The sequence below is a fragment of the Pteronotus mesoamericanus genome, unplaced genomic scaffold (genome assembly GCF_021234165.1).
Source record: "Pteronotus mesoamericanus isolate MK-2021 breed Mesoamerican mustached bat unplaced genomic scaffold, CSHL_Meso_final scaffold_54, whole genome shotgun sequence".
NCBI lineage: Eukaryota > Metazoa > Chordata > Mammalia > Chiroptera > Mormoopidae > Pteronotus > Pteronotus mesoamericanus.
This window is the reverse complement of record NW_026555321.1, coordinates 20,712,354-20,733,451: the sequence shown is the minus strand read 5'-3', so window position 1 is coordinate 20,733,451 and position 21,098 is coordinate 20,712,354.

Genomic DNA, 21,098 nt, shown 5'->3' with positions numbered 1-21,098 from the left:
GTGCAGTCTAAAGCACTTGAAGCAGCTGGAGGAAATAAGTTCTTCAGTCCTGAAGAGGGACCTAAGCAACACATCACAGAGTCTGCTATAATCAAGCAGCCTGGAAGTTGCAAAGCCTGAACATGAACACAGCTCTGACACCAAAGTCCATGAACCTTTCCACTGTGCTTGCCCCAATAGGCAATCACCAGATAGTTACCTATTCTAGAAGATGGTAAAAAGGGCAACAATTTGCATTCTGGTTCTGGAAATATGGCCCTGATGTCTTACATCATGAGAATTTTCCAAGTTTTACGTAGATAATTCAACTTTGGATCTATGATATTTTTTTTATGATTAACACCTTTTGTAAGGTTATCCACAAAAATTTTCTTACTCTTTAAACTAAATTCAACCAAAACAATAAGTATGCTAAAGGCTTAAAACATACTCTATCTAGGCTGATTAATTAGATAACTTCCTAACGCTTCACCTTAGAATTCTTTTAGAATATTCAGGAATAATTTGTGTCAGATATGTGCTATTCATTATTAAATATATCTGATCACATAGGGCTTAATGGTTAAGTACAGATATTGGTTCAGAAATTCCAGGAGAAAAAGATGTACCAGGATTCAGAAAGACTTAATGAAATGCATATGCCTCTCACCTTGATATGGGAGTCTGAAAAGCATGCATAGCTAAAACTTATCATTCATGTTCTTCAACCTGAAAGTATTTGTGTTGAAGATAAGGCATTTATCCAATCAACAAATATTTACAGAGCACTTATAGTGTGCAAGGATCAATGTTAAGTACTCTATGCACCCACCTCATGACTTAGCTTTTCCAGAGACATTTGATCGGGTTTCCAGCTACATCAAAATATCTTCTGGCTGCCTTGTTTTAGAATAAGCAACCAGTCTATATAAAAAGTGAAGGCAAATATCCTTGTCAAATTTTCATATACAATTATAAATATAATATGTAATACATAATTTATATCTAACATTTTGATGGTATAAAGTTCTGCAATTTGTGTTTAGGGAAACCAAAAGGACTGGCATTTTTTTTACTACCTTCTTTTCAAGCCAGCATGAGAAAAAAAGCAAGTCATGTATTCCAAAGTATACACTGAAAAGGATTAAAATTAAGGACATCTGGAAAAAGTTTTTCACCTGTATATAGCATTATATTAAAATTTAGACCTGTCCTCTACCACATTATCCCCACCCCAGGCACTAAAATGTTTCCTTTTCTCTGGTACAGTGGTTCTCATAGTGTGGTCCCTGGACCAGCAAACATCAGCTTCACCTGGGAACTTGTTAGAAATGCAAATTATTGGGCCCCTTTTCAGATCTACTAAATCAGAAACTCTGAGGATAGGGCCCATGGTTGTAACATTACACATTAGATTATGTTTTTGAATTTGCATTTAATAATTGTTTATTTGGGGTCAAACAGTAAATGGTATACATTATTTAACCTTTGTCAATGGCATTTGTGCATCATCTATCATGATTTAAAAATACATTTACATATTACATATTATGTATGTTAGACACAATTGTGTTTTCACATGTTCATCCAGGCAATTTTGATGCATGCTTAAGTCTGGTAATCATTGCTTTAACTCATTATCTATTAGTCCTGCACTAAACAGAAACCTGGTATAATCCACCGCAATAAATATCAATATTGTATTCATCTTTAAAGGACAAGAGGCAAACAAAGATCTAAGAATTCTTGGCAGCACAAGGCATAATTTTGCATTTTTAGGCAATTAAATACATCAACTACAGTAGCAAATCTTGCATAAAAATACTTGGGTTTGGGTCCCTGTTCTTTAATTTCCTGACTGTTGCTTCTTAGGAAATCATTTAACCTTTACAATAATTTGTTTCCTCATCTATAAAAGGAGGGCTTTGCTGTGGGCACCTTTATGATGGTTTCCCGCTCTTAAGTTATGTGATTCCAAGCATCACAATCAATACGTATATTATTATCATTTTGGAGATGCCCTTTTTAGAAGTTTTTCCATTTCATGCTGTTACTCAAAAGCATATCAAGCCCTGGTTGGTGTGGCTCAGTGTATTGAGGACCAGCCTACAAACTAAAATGTTGCTGGTTCAATTCCCAGACAGGGCACAAATACCTGGGTTGCAGGCCAGGTCCCCAGTTGTAGGTGTGTAAGAGGCAACTGACTGATATTTCTCTCCCTCCTTCCTTCTCTCTCTGAAAATAAATAAATAAAAATCTTTTTAAAAAAGCATATCAAAACTCTTATAACTCAGTAATAAGAATATAACCCATCTAAAAAGTAAGCAAAGGCTCTGAATAGACATTTCTCCAAAGAAGATATACAAATTGCCAATAAACACATGAAGGATGCTCAACATTATTAGCCATCAAGGAGATGTAACTCAAAATCACAATGAGATACCACCTCGCAGGCATATTAGAATGGCTTTAGTAAAAACAACTGTCAATAGACTTCCAGCCAAGATGGAGGTGTATGTAGATACACTTTACCTTCTCACGCAACCAAAAGAAGGACAAAAAACATATTTAAAAACTAAAAATAAGCATAACTGCCAGAAACTTGAACTGTATGGAAGTCTAACAAGCAAGAAGTTAAAGAAGAAACATTCATCCAGACTGGTAGGAGGGCTGGAGGCAGTGGCTGGAGGACCAGTCAGGCAAGGTGGCGGTTGGTGGACTGGATGGTCCCAATTTACACTTGCATGTGGATAAACTGGGAGGAACAGCTGGGGAGTGAAACAGACCGCACAATCCAGGGATCCAGTGCAGGAAAAGAAAGTCTCAAAACCTCTGGCTGTAAAATTTTGTTGGGGTTGCGTTATTGGGAGAAACTCCCTGCCTGACAGGAGAGTTCATTGGAGAGAATAACAGGGTCCTAGAACATACACAAACCCACCCACCTGGGAATCAGCACTTGAAAGGGCCCAATTTGCTTGTGGATAGCAGGGAAGTGACTGAAAGTCCACCAAGAGCCGAGCAAGTGGCATTGTTCCATCTCAGACCCCTCCCCCACATACAGAGTTACAACACAGCAACCTGGGTTGCCCCGTCCTGGAAAATACCTAAGGATTTGCAACTTCCAATGTAACAAGTGCATGGAGACAAAGAAATATGGCCCAAATGAAAAACAACAGATCAAAGCCCCAAAAATAGAACTAAGCAATGAACAGATAGCCAACCTATCAGATGCGCAGTTCAAAACACTGGTAATCTGGATGCTCACTGAATTGGTTGAGTAAGGTCACAAAATGGAGAAAAAAACAAAGGCTATGCAAAGTGAAATAAAGAAAAATATACAGGGAACCAACAGTAGAGGGAAGGAGACTGGGACTCGAATCAATAATTTGGAGCAGATGGAAGAGATAACCATTCAACCAGAACAGAAAGAAGAAAAAAAAAGTTTTTTAAAAATGAGGAGAGGCTTAAGGAGCCTCTGGGACAACTTAAACGTTCCAACATCCAAATCATAGGGGTGCCAGAAGGAGAAGAAGAAGAGCAAGAAATTGAAAACTTAGTTGAAAAATAATGGAGAACTTCTCCAACCTGGCCAAAGAAAAAGACTCCCAAGAGATTCAGGAAGCTCAGAGAGTCCCAAAGGAGTTGGACTCAAGGAAGCACACACCAAGGCACATCATAATTAAATTACCCAAGATTAAAGATAAGGAGAGAATCTTAGCAGCAAGAGAGTCCTGGCTGGTGTGGCTCAGTAGATTGAGTGTCATCCACTATTGAGTGGATTGAGCCTGCAAACCAAAGGGTCACCAGTTGGATTCCCAGTTGGGGCACATGCCTGGGTTGCAAGCCAGCCCCCCCCCAGTAGGGGTCACTCGAGAGGCAACCACTCATTGATGTTTCTCTCCCTCTCTTTCTCCCTCCCTTCCCCTCTCTCTAAAAATAAATAAATAAAATCTTTTTTTTAAAGCAGCAAGAGAAAAGGAGACAGTTACCTACAAAGAAGTTCCCATAAGACTGTCAGCTGATTTCTCAAAAGAAAGCTTGCAGGAAATAAGGGGCTGGAAAGAAGTATTCAAAGTCATGAAAGCCAAGGAACTACATCCAAGATTATTCTATCCAGCAAAGCTATCATTTAGAATGGAAGGGCAGATAAAGTCCTTCCCAGATAAAGTCAAGTTAAAGGAATTCATCATCACCAAGCCTTTATTATATGAAATGTTAAAGGGACTTATCTAAGAAAAAGAAGATCAGAAACTATGAAGAGTAAAATGACAACAAACTCACAACTATCAACAACTAGACCTAAAATTTAAAAAAAAAAAAGCGAACTAAGCAAACAACTAGAACAGGAACAGAATCACAGAAATGAGGATCAGAGGGGACGGAGGGGGAAGATGAGGGAAAAGGTACATGGAATAAGAAGCATAAATATTAGGTACAAAATAGACAGGAGGAGGTTAAGAATAGTAAAGGAAATGGAGAAGCCAAAGGACTTATATGTATGATCCATGGACATGAACTAGGTGGGGGGTTGATGCTAGTGGGAGGCAGATGCAGGGTGGAGGGGAATAACGGGAAGAAAAAAACAGGACAACTGTAATAGCATAATCAATTTATATATAAAATGATATAGCATTATATATGTAAAATGACTGACAATAGCTAGTGTTGAGCAGGATGTGGAGAAATTGGAACACTGATACAATGCTGGTGGGAATGTAAAATGATGCAGCTGCTTTGTAAAATAGTTTAGCAGCTCAAAAGATTAAACTTAGACTTCCCATTTGACCCAGCAGTTCTATTCTTAGGTATATGCCAAAAGAATCAAAAACATATGTCTACGTAAAAAGTTGTACACAAATGTTCATAGCAGCATTATTCCCAGTAGCCAAAAAGTAGAAACAATCCAAATATCCATCAATGATGACTAGATAAATAAAATGATGTATATCCATATAAAAATATTCTCTAAAAATAAAAAGGAATAAAGTAAGGATACATGTTATAATATGAATGAACATCAAAAACATTATACTAATTGAAAGAAGACAGGCACGATATGCATATTGTATGATTTCATTCATGTGAAGTGTTCAGAATAGGCAAATGCATAAAAATCCATAAATACAGATAGTAATAGATTCATGGTTATCTAGAACTGGAAAGGCTGAGGCAAAATGAGGGTGGGAGGTGACTGAAAAAGGGTGAAGGGATTCTTTCGGGATGTTGAAGACGTTCTGAAATTGATTGTTGTGATGGTAGCACCGCTCTGTGAATACACTGCAAACCACTGAATTGTACACTTTCAAATGAATGAGCTGTATGGTATGTGAATTATACCTCCATAAACCTATTACCCGAAAATAAAAGCATATCAGAATTTCCTCCCCTGCTTCATTTCTCCTCTAGTCATATCAAATGACCATCAGTGAAATACTACTCTAATGTCTCTATGACCTATGATAGTCTGGAATGAAGTGCCATCCTACTGTACCTCATTCTTTATTTTAATACTCAGGCAATATGTTGGAGGCAGTGTAGATTGGCCAACACATAATTCTATGTTACTTTTATGCAAACCCAGACTCCTTTAAAAAAAAATGGCATTTACCAAGATAAACGCTAGAAGCTGGGTCTTTTTTTATTACACTGGAAATGACCACTGCAAATTAATGGCATGCTTTGAATTGGGCATAAACAGGACATCCACAGAATGAGAAAACATTTATCAATTCTTTCTTGAATCCTTGAATTCATTTAGTGTGCATTCTGAAAGTGAATGTGAGAGGTTTGCAAAAAGGAAACTTTATCTTATCTGAAGTTCACTGGCTTTTTAAGTTTTATACACACACCAATGGTGTTTTGAAAACCTTTGTGAAATTATGCACATGAAAATAAACAACAATCTAGGAAGCAAATTCCTAAAAGACTACAATGATGGTCCTAATCAAAATCATAAACTGGGTCTTACAGAACATGCCAAGTGTCTATGACAATTATCCATAGATGTTTTATTTGCTTGAGCTTAAAGTGGACCAAAAGACATTCATTGTGAAAGTCTCTATGACTAATTTTTCCTTAAATCAAATCAAGAATGTAAATTTTCTTTCCTAATAGCACAGAAACAGAGTACATGATTTTCATTATGTTGAAATAGAATGGACTGTGGATACATGAGGGTATTTTAGAAATCTGGGCCACATGGTATTTTAAGATGTTAAGAGCTACTAAGAATTTGTGTTATGTTTAACTGCATGTTATAGTGAAACAAAATCTTTAAGCTGTGAGAACATAAGTAGTTGATTACTGCTAGTTAATTATAGCCTAGCCCATCAGGCTAAACAAAAAATCATATCTTTAGAGACCACTCTTTGTATAACTGTTAAATTTGAGGGAATGAGGGGTTGCTTTAAGCAGCTGAAATTTACACAGACTCTGTGTTTATGAAAATATAAGCAGGCATACATTTTTTCATGTAACTTCATGAACATACGCAAGGGGGTTCCATAGGTACCAGTTTAAGAATCATGAAAACTTGAAAAAATAACCAGGGATACTGCAACACACCCATGGCCATAATGAAAAATAGTCTGACAATAGCAAATGTTGGCAAGGATAGAAAAAGTTGAAATTCTTATACTCTGGCAGTTTCTTAAAAACTTAAATACACATCTACACTGTGACCCAACAATTCCATTTCTAGGTATTTACCTAAAAGAAACTAAAATGTGTCTATATAAAGCTTTGTGCTAAACTGTTCTTAGTCCTATTTGCAGCAGTTAAAAACTAGAAACAACCCAAAGAGCCATCAACAGCAGTAAGGATAAATAAAATGTGGTATACTCATAAAATGAAAACCTTTACAGAAAAAATAAAAGTATATACCTCTTATAACCACAACAATAGAGCTAAACTTCAAAAACATTATGCTGAATGAAAGAAGCCAAACACAAGAAAGTATCAAGTTCTAGAACAGGCAAAATTAACATACGGCAATAGAAATAAGACCAATGGTTGCTTCTGAGGGGGGTGATGGACTAGAGGGGGCACGTGGGATCTTCCTGAGCGTTGGAAATATCTTGACAGAAGTAAGGCTACACAAGTACATGCATTTGTCAAAGTTGATTCAACTGTGTGCCTAAGATCTGTGTTTCCCTTTATGGAAACTATCTCAATAAAATACATTTTTAGAAAACAGAGATGAATCGAGGATCTGCAAGTATTAGTAAAAGTAAGAGAATTCAGACTTTGTTTTACTGCATATTCAGGCAAGGATTAGTAAAAGCACTGGAGGACATGAAGTGTTGCTTCTTCAAATCAAAGGCGTTATATTTGAATGTATAGCTGTAGACACACAGAAAGGATAACACCTCTAATAGAAATAAGGCTTTGTATTTGTGTACAGTTATTTAGAATTTTTCTACATTTTTGGTTGATTTCCATGGCAACTTCATGAAGGAGGCAGTATGGTCACCCCCCCCTGCCCTGCCCCTTTGTGCAGATGAGGACACTGAGGTTCAGAGAAATGACAGGTTCTACCCAAGGTTACACAGTCCATTAGCGGCAGAGGTAGGACCAGAGAACAATTATTTTCTAAAGAAAGTTTAGTGCTCATTTTACCTTTACTCTTTTAGAGATGGAAAAGGTACAATAGCCAGGGAAACATATGAGTTAGATTCCTGATCATGGATATTATTTAATGAATTAAAAATCCAATGTTTCTGATAAACATGATGAAGAGCCTTTAGAGCCCCTTGTATTTAGGCCTCAACAATACTTTGCTCAAAGAAAAAGCATGGCTGAACCACACTAACAACTCTCTAGGTTAGTCTGAGTTTCTCTGTTACTGAGCTCAACCATCACTAATAATTAAGGATACGTGTAATTAAGAGGCACAGGTGAATCAGACAGAGGTCCAGAACTTGGAGTGTGACTCCCTGCATTCCTTCTTCCTGCATCCAGCATGCATTGTCTGGCCCAGAGCAATGATGAGTTCTCCAAAGAGATTTGTGGGTTACTTTACAGCAGGTTTAGGTTATGAATCATCTTCATTTTATATCAAGATCATTATGTGACTTAAATGAAATCCTCCAGGGAGCCATGCTTCATAAATCCCCAGACACTAAATTAGTTTTCCATAAGCAACCCTAATCCAGGGTCATTCCTTCTGAAAAAAACATTCCATAGGTGGAGACTCTCAATCTTGTCAATATCATTAGCTTATTTACCCAGAGGCCAGTTATCAGCATGTTTATAAGGAGATTATATCCAACTCTTCTTTGAGTTCCCAACTTTTAATAATTCTAACCTCTTCCATCTGTTTTCCCCAGACCTAGAGATTGTAGTTGCATCCTGTGATTGCTTCCTTTCTAATGCCTCAATGTTCTTTTTTTCAGTTACATAACAATTATTTATATTAAATTCTCTCCATTCAGATAACTGATATTCTGTCTGCCTTCTATCATCCATTTTTGCTCTCCACTTTCCACTCATGTCCTCCCTTTGCCTCCATAAGGTGAAGTGGGTAGGACCATCCCTCCCCTTTATACACATCCTGCTTAGGTTGGCTTTACTTTTATTGGGAGTGTGGGGGTCCTAGAAAGGAAACTGAAGTTTATTTAACTAGTGCACTCTAGACCTTGATCAAGTCCCAGACTCTGAATATTCATAATTTGGTATATATTATTTTCCAACAAATTTAATGAAGTATAACTGATGAAAAATAAACTGTAGCCCTTCAAAGGTTACAATTTGATGCATTTTGACATCTGTATACACCTGGGAAACCACTGGCACAATCAAGATACAGAATATTTCCTTCTACCACCAAACTTTCCTCATGCCATTTTTCAGTCCATCTTTCCCTCTCCCCTAGACCCCAGATAACCAACTGCTGATCTGATTTCTGTCACTATAAATTTGTCTGCATTTTCTAGGATTTTATACAAATGGAATCTTCTATGTCTGGCTTCTTTCACTCAGCATAATAATTTCTCAAAATTTTCATTCATTTATCAATCATTTGGTTCTTTTTATTGTTAAGTAATCATACATTGTACAGATGTACCATAACTTGTTTATCTATTCAAATGTTAATTCACATTTGGGTAATTTCCAATTTGGTGCTATTATGGCTAAAGCTGCTATGAATATTTATGTATAAATCTTTGTGTGATAAATGCCCACACATAAAGACATGCCATTTTTGTTTTTATCAACTTTATTGAGATGACATTAGTTAATAACCTTGTATAAATTTCAGATATATAATATTATAATTCAACATCTATATATTCTTATTGTATGTTTGCCACCCAAAGTCTAGTTTTCTTTGATTACCACATATTTTGACCTCCTTTACCCACATTGCACTCTTCCCACCCCTTTTGCCCTCTGGTAAGATATGCTATTTTTAAATTGATGTGTAACACACATAAGGTATGTAAATCATAAGTATACAGGTTGATAATTTCTTATATTCACACACACCTGCATACCACCACCCAGATTAAGATTTACAAAATTTTCAGCACCCAGAAGTTCGCTCTGTGCCCTTTCTCAGCAGACTCCCGCGGAGGTCATCACTATTCTGATTTTTGTCTCCATTGGCTAGTTTTGCTGTTTTGGGACATCATATAAATGGAAACACAGAGTATAAATGCACCTTTTTGTTTCTGGCTTCTCTTGCTCAACACATTTCTGTGAGATTCATTGGTGTTCATTCTTTTTATTGCAGTTCTTTGTTGCATTGTATGAATATACAATACATCTATTCATTTATTCCCTTGTTGATAGGTACAGAGTTGTTCCCAGTTTTCTTTCTCTTATGAATATAGCTACTATGGACATTTTTGTACATGTCTTTGGTGAACATATAATCTCATTTTTCTTGACCCAGGAGTAGGATTATTGGATCACAGAGTAGGTTTATGTTTAGCTTTTCAAAATAGCTGTATCAATTTACACACCTACCACCAATGTATGACAATTCCAATTACTCTCTATCTTCATCAATATTTGGTATTGAAGGTCTTTTTAATTTTAGCCTTTCTGTTATATGTGTCATGCAATCTCATTGTGGTTTTAATTTATATTTCTCTGATGAAAAATTATGTTGAGAACTTTTTCATACACTTATCAGTCATTTGAATATACTCTTGTAAAGGTCTACTCAAGGTTTTGCCTATGTTTACTTGGGTTGTCTTTTAATTATTAACTTGTATATTCTGAATATAAATCCTTTGTTAGATACATGTATGACAGATATCTTCTTCTAGTCTGTGGATTGCATTTTCACTTTCTTAAGTGTTCTTTGATGAAGAGAATTTCTCTTATTTTAATTAAGTCTAATTTATCAACCTTATCTTTGATAAGTGCTATTTGTATCCTCTTTACAAAATCTTTGCCTATCTCAACACCACTTAACATTCATTTAAGATGATTTACCTATGTGAAATTTCAGGGGTTCAAGGACCAGGGTTCACATCTTGTATGATAAATCTTGGGTTCTGTGCCCTAGTAGATAGGCTTGACATTGTACATGAGGGGTGAAAGGGATCCTTACGAAGTAAGAAGCAAGTAGAGCAGTTTGGGGCAAGAAGATAGAGACAAAGCTCAAGAGAGAAGGAAGGTGGGTGAAAATGGGAAGACAAAATGGAGAGAAGCAGAGAGAGGGGAAAAAAGAAAAAGGGTGTGGAAGGGAAGGGACATCTTCCCAACCTGAGCAAAGTGGGTCTCTGTCTCAGAAATCTTAGCACTCTGGCCAGGCAGGGATCAGCCAAGTGGGCAGGACGGAAGTCAGAGAACCCGAAACAAGAGGGGAAGCTCCTCTTCAGTCCTCTCAACACCCACTTCCCTCTCTATGCTCAAGCCAGTAAGCACTTACCCTGAGAAATACTGTTTTAAACATGGACTAACTTTGTTATAAGAAATCTTTGTTTCCCAAGGATGTGCTAAGAAGACATTATTATATTAATGTTTATCTAAAGACAATCGAGGTTATGACTAATATCCATAAATTAATACTGATAAAATGTATAGAAATTATAAATGTGGCTTTTGGAGCCACATAAACCTAGGTGCTATTGTTTACCCACTTCTTTCTGTGGGCAAGTTAATCAACTTCTGTTGGTCTCAATTTCTTCATCCATTAAATAAGTATGTCTTTGGTGAACATATAATCTCATTTTTCTTGAATGAGAATGAATTAATTCATTCAATAAATATTTATTGAGTACTTATTGTGCACCAGGGACTATTTTAAGCACAGAGAATTAGTATACAAAGCAAACAAAAATTATTTACCCTAATGAAGCTTTTCTTCTAATAGGGGAAGCGGACAATAAACAAGATGAAACAATAATGGTAATATATTACACAGTGAAAAGTAGTAGTAGTGAAAAGTGAGAGCATTCTGGATGTGAAGGTAGAAGCAACAGAATTTAGTTCTGGGCTCAATGTTGAATATGAGAGAGAAGTAAGGAGTATAAGAAGTCAAGAAGGACACCAAGGTTTGTAGCCTGAGCAACTGGAAGAATAGAGTTGCCATTACCTGGGATGAGAAGATTTGCAGGAGGTACTGGATGAGCTCATTCCATTTGGGGTACATTCCATTCTAGATGCTATTAGACATCCAGAAGGAGATGTCAAGTAGGCAGTGGAATATTCAAGTTCAGGGAAGAGGTACACATTAAAGATATATATTTGGAAGTCATCCATGAATAAATAATATTCATAGCCATAAAACTAGATGAGATCATCCAAGGAGTGTTTAAAAAAAAAGAAAAGAATACATAGGCCCTGGACAGGTAGCTCAGTTGGTTAGAGTATCCCAATACACCAAGGCTGTGGGTTCTATCCCTGGACAGAGCCACATGCAAGAATCAACCAATGAATGTATCAATAAGTGGAACAACAAATTGATATCTCTCTCTCTCTCTCTCAAAAATCAATATATAAAAAAGTTTTTTTAAAGAATATATAAACATTGCTCTGCTCATAAGGTGGTTGTTGGTGATAAGTGTGTGTTCTTGTGTGTGTGTGTGTGTGTGTGTGTGTGTGATGAGGTTTAGCTGGAATATACTAAGACTTTTATCTGTTGAGTGCTTAGTATGTCCCAGATGCTGTGCTAAGACTTCATATCCCTTAACTTGTTGATTTTTCTAGTAAGTGAATCATTTTCACCATTTTAAGATAATAGTAAGAAAGTTTATATTTGCCCAACATCATAGAATTAGTGATAAAACTAACATTTGAACCCAGAACCCATATTCTTAACCTATATACTTTATCTCATATAATCTAATATAAAAATAAAATGCATGTTGGTCATTCTAATACATGATAAGCACTTAATGAAATGCCCCCTCACGCACATACACTACATGTCAGCTTGTGCGTTGGGCAGTAACTTATTTTAACACAGCTTTGAGATCATCAGTTTCAAATGGGCATGTTAATAATTATAATAACTCTTCTACCCAATTAATAGAGCCATCATGAGGGCCAAATGAAGTAATGTCTCAAGAAGTGGATCATAGCTCCATACTTATTAGAGAACATCTATTGCTATCACTTCAAAATGAGCCTGGGTTTGCAAATATGATAGAATCAGATCAAATAAGTTCTGCTTGTGAAATGTACACTCCAGTTGCACAGAAATATTGCACTTTAGGGAAATGCTACTCTTTGTGTGAGATGTTTGACTTTGACTTAGGACTAATGTTTCAACAACTGGCTGCTCAAAAACTGGAATATAAACTGAAATACATGTATAAACAAAAATAGAAAATTTCTAAAATGGCATAAATCAAGGTTTTGAGTTGTTTCTTTTTTCAGTTATGCTATTAGAATATCTCAACTCCAATTGCCTTTTAAGTTTGTGAACTTCCATAAAAGCATTTTAGTTGGATAAGTATGTTTCCCTATTTCTTGATTTTAATGTTAGAAAATATTTCTGTACACACTATTCATTCCCATAGCAGGAGGGAATTTGACCCAGTATCTAAAATGCCCATTCTGTGTTTTTTAAGGAGTAAATAAAGAGGCAAAGTTGGAGTTTGAAATCAGAATACCAGGATTAAGTTCTGACACACTGGCTAAAGCTTTACATAACAAGTTTTTCAAATACTCAGCATAAAATATTTTTTTTCTTCTCCTCATAATATCTGCCCACAGATATGACAGGGTTTACAACTCAGGCAGGAAAACTCTCTGGTCCTGAGTTACCACCAATCAGCAAAGTTTTGTTAGGAATTCTTCACTCAAAACAATAAAAGATGGAAAATCAGCTAAACATCCACTGACCTCTAGTTGTATGCTTACCTATATCCCCTACCCACTAAAGAGATAAAATAAATAAATAAAAGTTTGTGACCCTTTTCTCTGGCAGCCACAATCTATAATCAAAACCACACATAGATGAAAATAAATTAAAACAATTACAAAAATTTGAACAAAGATAAACAAGAGAATGACCATGATTTTTAGCATGTGAAGGAAACTCAAAATGAAGAAAGTATTTTATAGGTTCATCAAAGAGTTCAGAGGATGATTGAGGTAGCTGTATCCATCTGCACCATTTTATTTCCTACCAGAGAATTTATTAGTTTTTGCAGACACAGACGTATGATCTTTGATAGACATTTCACTCTTCTGTGACTCAGTTTCCTTATATATCAAACAAAATCATGCTCCTCATTTCTTATATAATTCACAGAGTGATAGTTGGGAAACACTGAGAAATATCTCATTTTATTATTGTGATATATTTGAGATTAAATGCAGATAAATTATATTATAAGTCATAGACACTTATATTTATGATAATAAAAGATGACACAGTGAGCCAATTTATTGCTGCAGCTTAAATCTAAGGTAGACAAAAATAAAAATCATATGACAAGGCAGATTCATACAGAAGTGTGAATGATGCTTAAGGGTTTTTAAACATTTTGGTCAGCATTTTTGATGTACCAAGAGTGGGATGTTGACTAATAAATCAGTAAAGTGTTTCTAGCAAGTTAATAAGGACTTTTTTTCTGAGAATTAAGTTTATTAAAAATGGAATCAAAATTAACTTTGTTGCCGCCAGGAGCATCTGAACCATTCACTTTTCCCCATGTTAAATGGACAGCAGAAATTTCCTTAGTCTATTCCTAAGTGAAACAGTAGAAGAAATTCTTCCATCTAATTCAGTCCATGAGTAGGAGCTTGAGATATACATTTGTCAAATAAATGAACCTGTGAATGAATAAGTCAATCAATTGTTAAAAATCAACACTTATATGTTGAAAATTAGCCTGCTCTTTTGGAAAGGAATGATCTGCAGTTATTACCATATTTGTCAAGTATTTTTCAGTTCTAAAATTGAAGTTATTAAATAGGTTCTAGAAATTCACTTTGTAATTGTTACCTGAGGGCCAAATCATCAAACAGAACATGGGGATATAAGCAAACTAAAGACCTGTCAGTACTCTCAGTTCTACTCATAAGCTGAGAGCTACAGAAATTCCTGACAAGAAACAGGAATTTATCATAAAGTCTAATGAGTGGCTCCAGCTGCAATAGAATGAGACCAGGAAGTTGGTGTTGGAGGCAACTAAGAACCCATGGGAATATGAGAGGGCCCTTGGGATAGAGGGTCACCATTAAAGTCCCCTCAGAGGAAGGCTCACACCCACAGGTGAAGAGATAAGTAGAGCCAGACTTAACAGCCTGCTGGTGACTATGGATCACACAGGCTGGATAGGATGAAAAGAAGTGGACAGAGGTGAGGTTAGAACTTCCAGGAGTCAGCTCCCCTGGTAGCTCAGGGAAGATAAGGGAGGTAGCTGCACGACGCGGCTGAAGGGCAAGGCAGCTCTGCGTGGAGAGGGGCGGAGAGCCCTGTTACAGCAGCACACAGGGGCCAGCCGAACTTCGAACAGGAAATGTAGGGCCGCCAGGGTCAGAGGATGCAGCTCCAAAATCTAAATCCAAGGTGGGTTCCTACTAAAAGTTTCTGAGGGGAATTTAAAAAGTGTTTCCCATAGGCCAGACACAGTGGTAGCCCAGTGTGTATGTGTATCAACTGGAGATGTGGGAGTGAGGGGAGAGAAGGGAAGCCCTGGGTCTCCGATACCCAAAAGCTTACTTGGCAGCTCCTCAAAGGGCCCTCTAATAAACTTCAGAAAACCAGGTCTTTCACATTTTATTGCTTCTGAATTCAGCAAATGACATGCCCACCCATTCTTCCAGTCTTTTAGCTCAGAAAGCTCATTTCTACTCCCCTTTCCTCCACTTTTCCATATACAGCTCTTAAATCTGATCATTTCTCTCCATCTCCACCACGACGCTTGTTCCAGCCACTCTCGTTGTATGGACACTCCCTGAACCACTTCCCTCCTCTATGATCGTTCTCTACCTGAAGCCAGACTGATCATCTTTTCAAAATGCAAATCTGATCACATCATACCCTTCAAAACTCTTCACACTCAGAGCCCTTCAGAGACTTCTCACAGCTTTGGGGATCAAGGAAGAGCTCCTTCACACAGTCTACAAAGTCTAGAATGCTGTGGTTCCTGCCCACCTCTCTAGCATCTTTCCCCTCCACACTGCCCAGCAGCAACCTGTTCTGGCATTTGTGTCCTTCTCTTAAGCCCTTTGAACTGACCATCAATAAATTCCATCTTGCCAAACGGCCCTTTCATCTAGGAATTCTATCCCATCCTTTCAGACTTTAGTTCAAACTGCTTCTCCCCAAGAAAGCCTTTCCTGACCTCCCTGCCAGGTTAAGTCTCCCTTTTCCAGATACTGCTTATACTGGGGACCTCTCCTACATAACTCTTCTCGCAGTTGCAAGTTTACACTGATGACACAATTTGTTTCATTACCATTAGTGTCCTCCCTAGATTCTCTAAGTTCCACAGGTGCAAGGTAAGGGTCTGTTTTGTTTCCTCACCACTGGACCTCAAGCTCTCAGAAAATAGCAAACAATCTAAGCATTATTGAAAACTAAATAAAGGAATGGCCCAGAGATGGAAGCCAGAAAGATTCAGGGACAATCTGTATGTCTCTCTTACTGTCTTTGGTCTCCTTTATGTGCGATCAGGAATAATTGTAAAACATAACTTATTTTGCCATCAAGTGCTCCCCTAGACCAGGAACTCCTTGGTGAATGCCCTAATATTTGACTGTTGCAGGGTTAGGTGTCTGGTTACAATTTTAACACAGGACAAGGCTTTGGGCACTGTCAGTCCAGAATCTTTAGGTCTCATCGGTGAAATAAGGATTTTTTTCCATTAATGTAAGAGCAATTTTAATGGCAGGTCATTTTCAAAATGTGTAGAGTACAAAAATTGTGAAATCTAGGACAATGGGAAAAATGTCTTCCTAATAGTGTTTATCACTGTAGGCTAAAAATGAAAAGATATTTTAAAAGATCAAAATCTTTTAATAATGTAATTTAGAGTAATCATTGTTAGAAAAATAATTTTTAATCAGATGTAAGACCTACATATATTTTCTGCTGGAGAAGAAACCTTCTTTCAAAGGACTCCATATTAACAACTCATAAAAGATAGAACAAGTAAGGAATCACATATTCTGGTTAGTTTAACTCACTCTAATCACACATTTCAGACCAAGACACTATGCTTTTTTAATCAAATTTCTCATTTTTAATATACTATTCTCTAATAATCTACAATAAATATTTATAATATGCTTTCATACTACTTTGGTTCTAAAGTCAATGTTCGTTGGTTGAATGAAGTCTGCTCTTCAGTGTTTTTAGAAATTTCAAAAGGTTTCGTTTTGAAGCACTAAACCTATTGAAAAATAAACATGCTTTATAGGCAAAACATGCTTCTACATACACACACAAGTACACATACCCTCACAGTTTTAATATATCATTAATAAGACTAACATAACTCACTTATTAAGTGCTTACTGTGTACCAGCCCAGTGGTGAGTACTTCATGAATATTATCTCCTACCACTCACTACAACTTTCTGAAGCAGGCTATATTTCTGTTCCCATTTTATCATCATTTGTATAATTCTGATAAACTACTGAAGCTTAAAAGTGTTGAACAAATTGCTCAAGGTCATATCCATTAAGAGTAATAGCCTTAGTTAAATAAAACATTAGTCTGAAACGGAACACTTAATATACACGAACAAACTAAATTGTTAATTGATTTTAGAAGAGTTGCTGAGAATTTGGATTTCCTATACACACATATTCAAGGTGACCTAAAATACTATAAGAAGGTAATAGCTACAGAACAAACAAGATGCTGATTAATACATCACCCTTTCCATCCCAAATAAAGATTTCCATTTATTTCACTCATATAATTATAATTCAAAATGACCCTGTAGGAAATACCAATTAATAGTTTGCTGTGAATAAATGTTGACTTGGTCTCTGATTAATGTTCTGGAAATAATGAGTTGGTTCTAGTAGAGTAGTTTTTGCTGGTTGCTGAATTTCAAGAAGCACAATCTGAAGTTCAACATAAAACAGACATAATCATCAGGAAATTGGGTGACGGTCACCACTCTGAATGATCATTGTCATTCCGTTTGTGTTTCTATTACTCACTGGAGTTTTAGTTAAATTCTTAAACAGTCTCATGTTTGGAAATTTTGTCTTTCCTGATTTAATGAGTAGCCTCATTGGATGAGAATAAAATTTGCAAAGTAATACCATGGAGATGTCACATTATTTCAGTATTTATCAGGGACCATCTTTATCCCTGTAGGACATATGTGTCCTCATTCCACGCTACTGCTCTGTGCCAAAAGACCCTTGATGCTGATCTTGACCCAGTCAATGTCATTCTTTTCTTTAAGCATCATACAGCATATTGCCAAAAAATAATTCTGTGGTATCTACTCTACTAAACAGAGACACATGTCAAGTTAATATTACAGCTAGATTGGCAATACACTAGAATTTTAGAATAGAGTCTGCATTGCTTCGCTCTCATCATTAGTCAAGCAACCATATTTCTGGTTTTATAACTCTTTTTTGGGAGTTGTGATCCATGCTTCAAAATCCCCTGAGCACTGTTGGCATATTTGTCTCTTGACCCAGAAAGGGGAAACTGTAATAGGTTTCCTGCTGACTTAACTCCCAAAAAAGAACTTTGGTAAATTTAGTTATTTAACAACATCTCTATTTTTATTTTTATTAAGAAAAATGTGACAAAATTAAAACATCAAATTTTACCTCTATTTAGTGCTTCTACAGCTATAACTCATTCTCAGCATGAGATCATAGAGGGAGCTCTGGACATGGTGTCGGAAGTTGAATTCTAGACATTGAGCAGCTTGCCATTTGCCCTTTCGACCTCCTGAAGGACTCGCAGATGCTCTCCCTCCACAGCTGAGTGTACTCACCTCTGAAGTGGGCTCATTAGTAAAAACCCACACCAACTCATTCATATCAACTGCACAAATAGTTATTGGTCCAAGTTTTCAAAAAACAAACAATAGACACTTAATTCAATAAAATGTAAATGGTAATTGCCAGTATGGCACTGTAGTTTACTCTGTGAGAATCTAATTAGAGTATTTTAATATTCTATAGGAGAATGTGATGGGAAATAAATGGGTAACTTAGCTAACTTAGGCTCTCTTTTACTGTACTTTTAAAATCTTGTATCAATATCTTATTTCCTGATTAATTTTCAGAAAGGGCCTCAAAAAGCTTCAGATTCTCTTATCTTCCAATATGTCTGTATGGACACTTATCTATGGATGAAACATGAGAGAAAGTAACTGAGTAAGGAGCACTTAGTTGGGTCATTTTGTCCAAGTAACAGTCGATCTAACTTAAAATAAATGTAGACAATGACAAGCTTTCCACACAGCCTACAAAAAGGAAGTTATTTTACAAAGTTCAGCAGCTCGGTCCCATACGTCACAGTCTGCAGTAGTTAACATTAGTGTAGGTAGTATGTTTATCACTGTAATGCTAGAATGGTGTTTTTCTTTTAATTCATCATTTCAACGACTTACTTAGTTTGCTATAACAAAGCACTGCCTTAAAATGCAGCAGTGAGCTTCCCTTCTGATTTAAAAGATGTGTGTATCTCTGACAGTTCTGAGCAATGCTTTTTATGGTTTTGTTTCCCTTATTCTAAAATAAAATGACAATTCATTTTTCACATATAAGCTGAAGAGTCTTGCAACAGAAGTTTTCCTCTGAGGTAAATTTAAGAGAGGTTTTCAGATGTATGTTTTTTTTTCCTTAAGTGGCAAATGGAAAATATTTCCAAAAAATGTTGCCTTCTGACATCTGGTAAAAAGCCTTGTAAAGCAGGACCCAGTCTATAAGCAAACAACAAGCTCTGAGCGTCATAATTTGTACCTCTTTTAAACACACAATTTTCCACACACTAGAGATTGGTGTTTTCTTTCTTGTTTATTAGAAACACAATAAAGTTATTGCATTTGAACATTGTTCTTGGACTAATGCATTTTATGCTAAAGATTATATATTCTAAAATGTCCCATTTTTCATTTTGATGTAGTTTTTTAAAATTTACTTACTAATTTTTTTTATTCAATGTAGAACTAAATCCAGAGTAGAAGGCAACAGATTTTATGTCTGATCTGGGTCCAGGCATTAGTTTTTAGGAAATAACTAGTTTTTGAGAAAATATTGAACTCTTTGAACCTCTTCTTTCACAATAATAGAACTAGACAAAATAGTCTTCCAATCTTCTGGGTCTAAGATTTTAGGAGTCCATGATTTTATAATCTAAGGAAGGCAATTTTATATAAGCAAGATGGTTTGAGTCCATAAGGAATATTAGTTAATTGTGGTATAACTACCAACAGTGGTAGCTTCCCATTGTAAGGTTTCAGAAAGCAGAGCTGTGTCTGATAATAAAAGGGGTCTTTAGAATGCATCCTCTTCATTAAGACTTCTCTTTCTTCCTCAGTTTTCCTATGGTATTACGTACGGCTATTGAATCTGCGTTCAATGACCTATCTTTTCTTTCGGGGAATTGTTTATCCTAAATATAATAGATTAACTTTTATCATAAAAGTGAAGTGATACATGCATTTTTAGTACATTTTTATCCCCTACAAATACTTGAAAAGAAGGAAAATAGATCTGTACCTAGCATATAACATGTGCAGTAAAATATATTACAAGCATAATATTTTGCATTGAATTATCCTGTACTATCATCCAGGAGTCACATAAATTTTTAGTATTTAGCCATAGGTATGTAGTGTTACCTGTATTTTGTACATGGGGAAACAAGCAGAGATAACATGGAACCTACTTATGAATACATAGTATCTCTGAGCAGGTCAAGGATGAAAATCCCTATTCTACCATCCCAGGGAAAGCCATTATGCTTAGCTCACCACTGTTATTTTCCTCCTGCCTCTGAAACTTCATAATTGGCATATTTATAAATATCTTTACAGCACTGATAAAAATTTTGGAAGAAGAGCATGAAGGACAGTCTGGAAAGAGACATGAGCAAATTTTCTGAGTAGGTTAAATGTCCTCTGTCATGTTAGGGTATGTGTATTGGTCTTCCGCAGCTGCCCTTAGAAAATACCATAAATTTGGAGTCTTAAACAACATAAATGTATTTCTCACAGTTCTAGGGGCTGGAAATCCAAAGTCAAGGTGCTGGTAAGTTTTGGTTTCATTCTGAGGGCTGTTCTCTTGGCTTTTGGTGGCCTCCATCTTACTGTGTGCTCACACGGCCCTTCCTCTGTGTATGAAGAGATCTCTAGCGTCTCCTCTTCTTGTAAGGACACCACCAGCCCTGTTGGATTAAGGTCCATCCTAATGACATAACTTAACCTTTATGACCTCCTTAGAGAGCCTATCTCCAAATACAGTCACACCACAGATTAGAGCTTCAAATTATGAATTTGAGAAGGACACAATTCAGTCTATAACAGTATAGTCACATGAGTAGATACACCTGCCAACATTGTATAGTTCTAATTTGCCTTTTCAATGTTTATAAATTCTATCTAAAATTTTTGGAAAAAAAATTATAAATTGAGGGTTAGAGAGTGGGTAGAAGAATAGATAAAACAATAATTACATAAAACAATAATTAGAATGTTGAACAATTTTAAACATTGGTAAT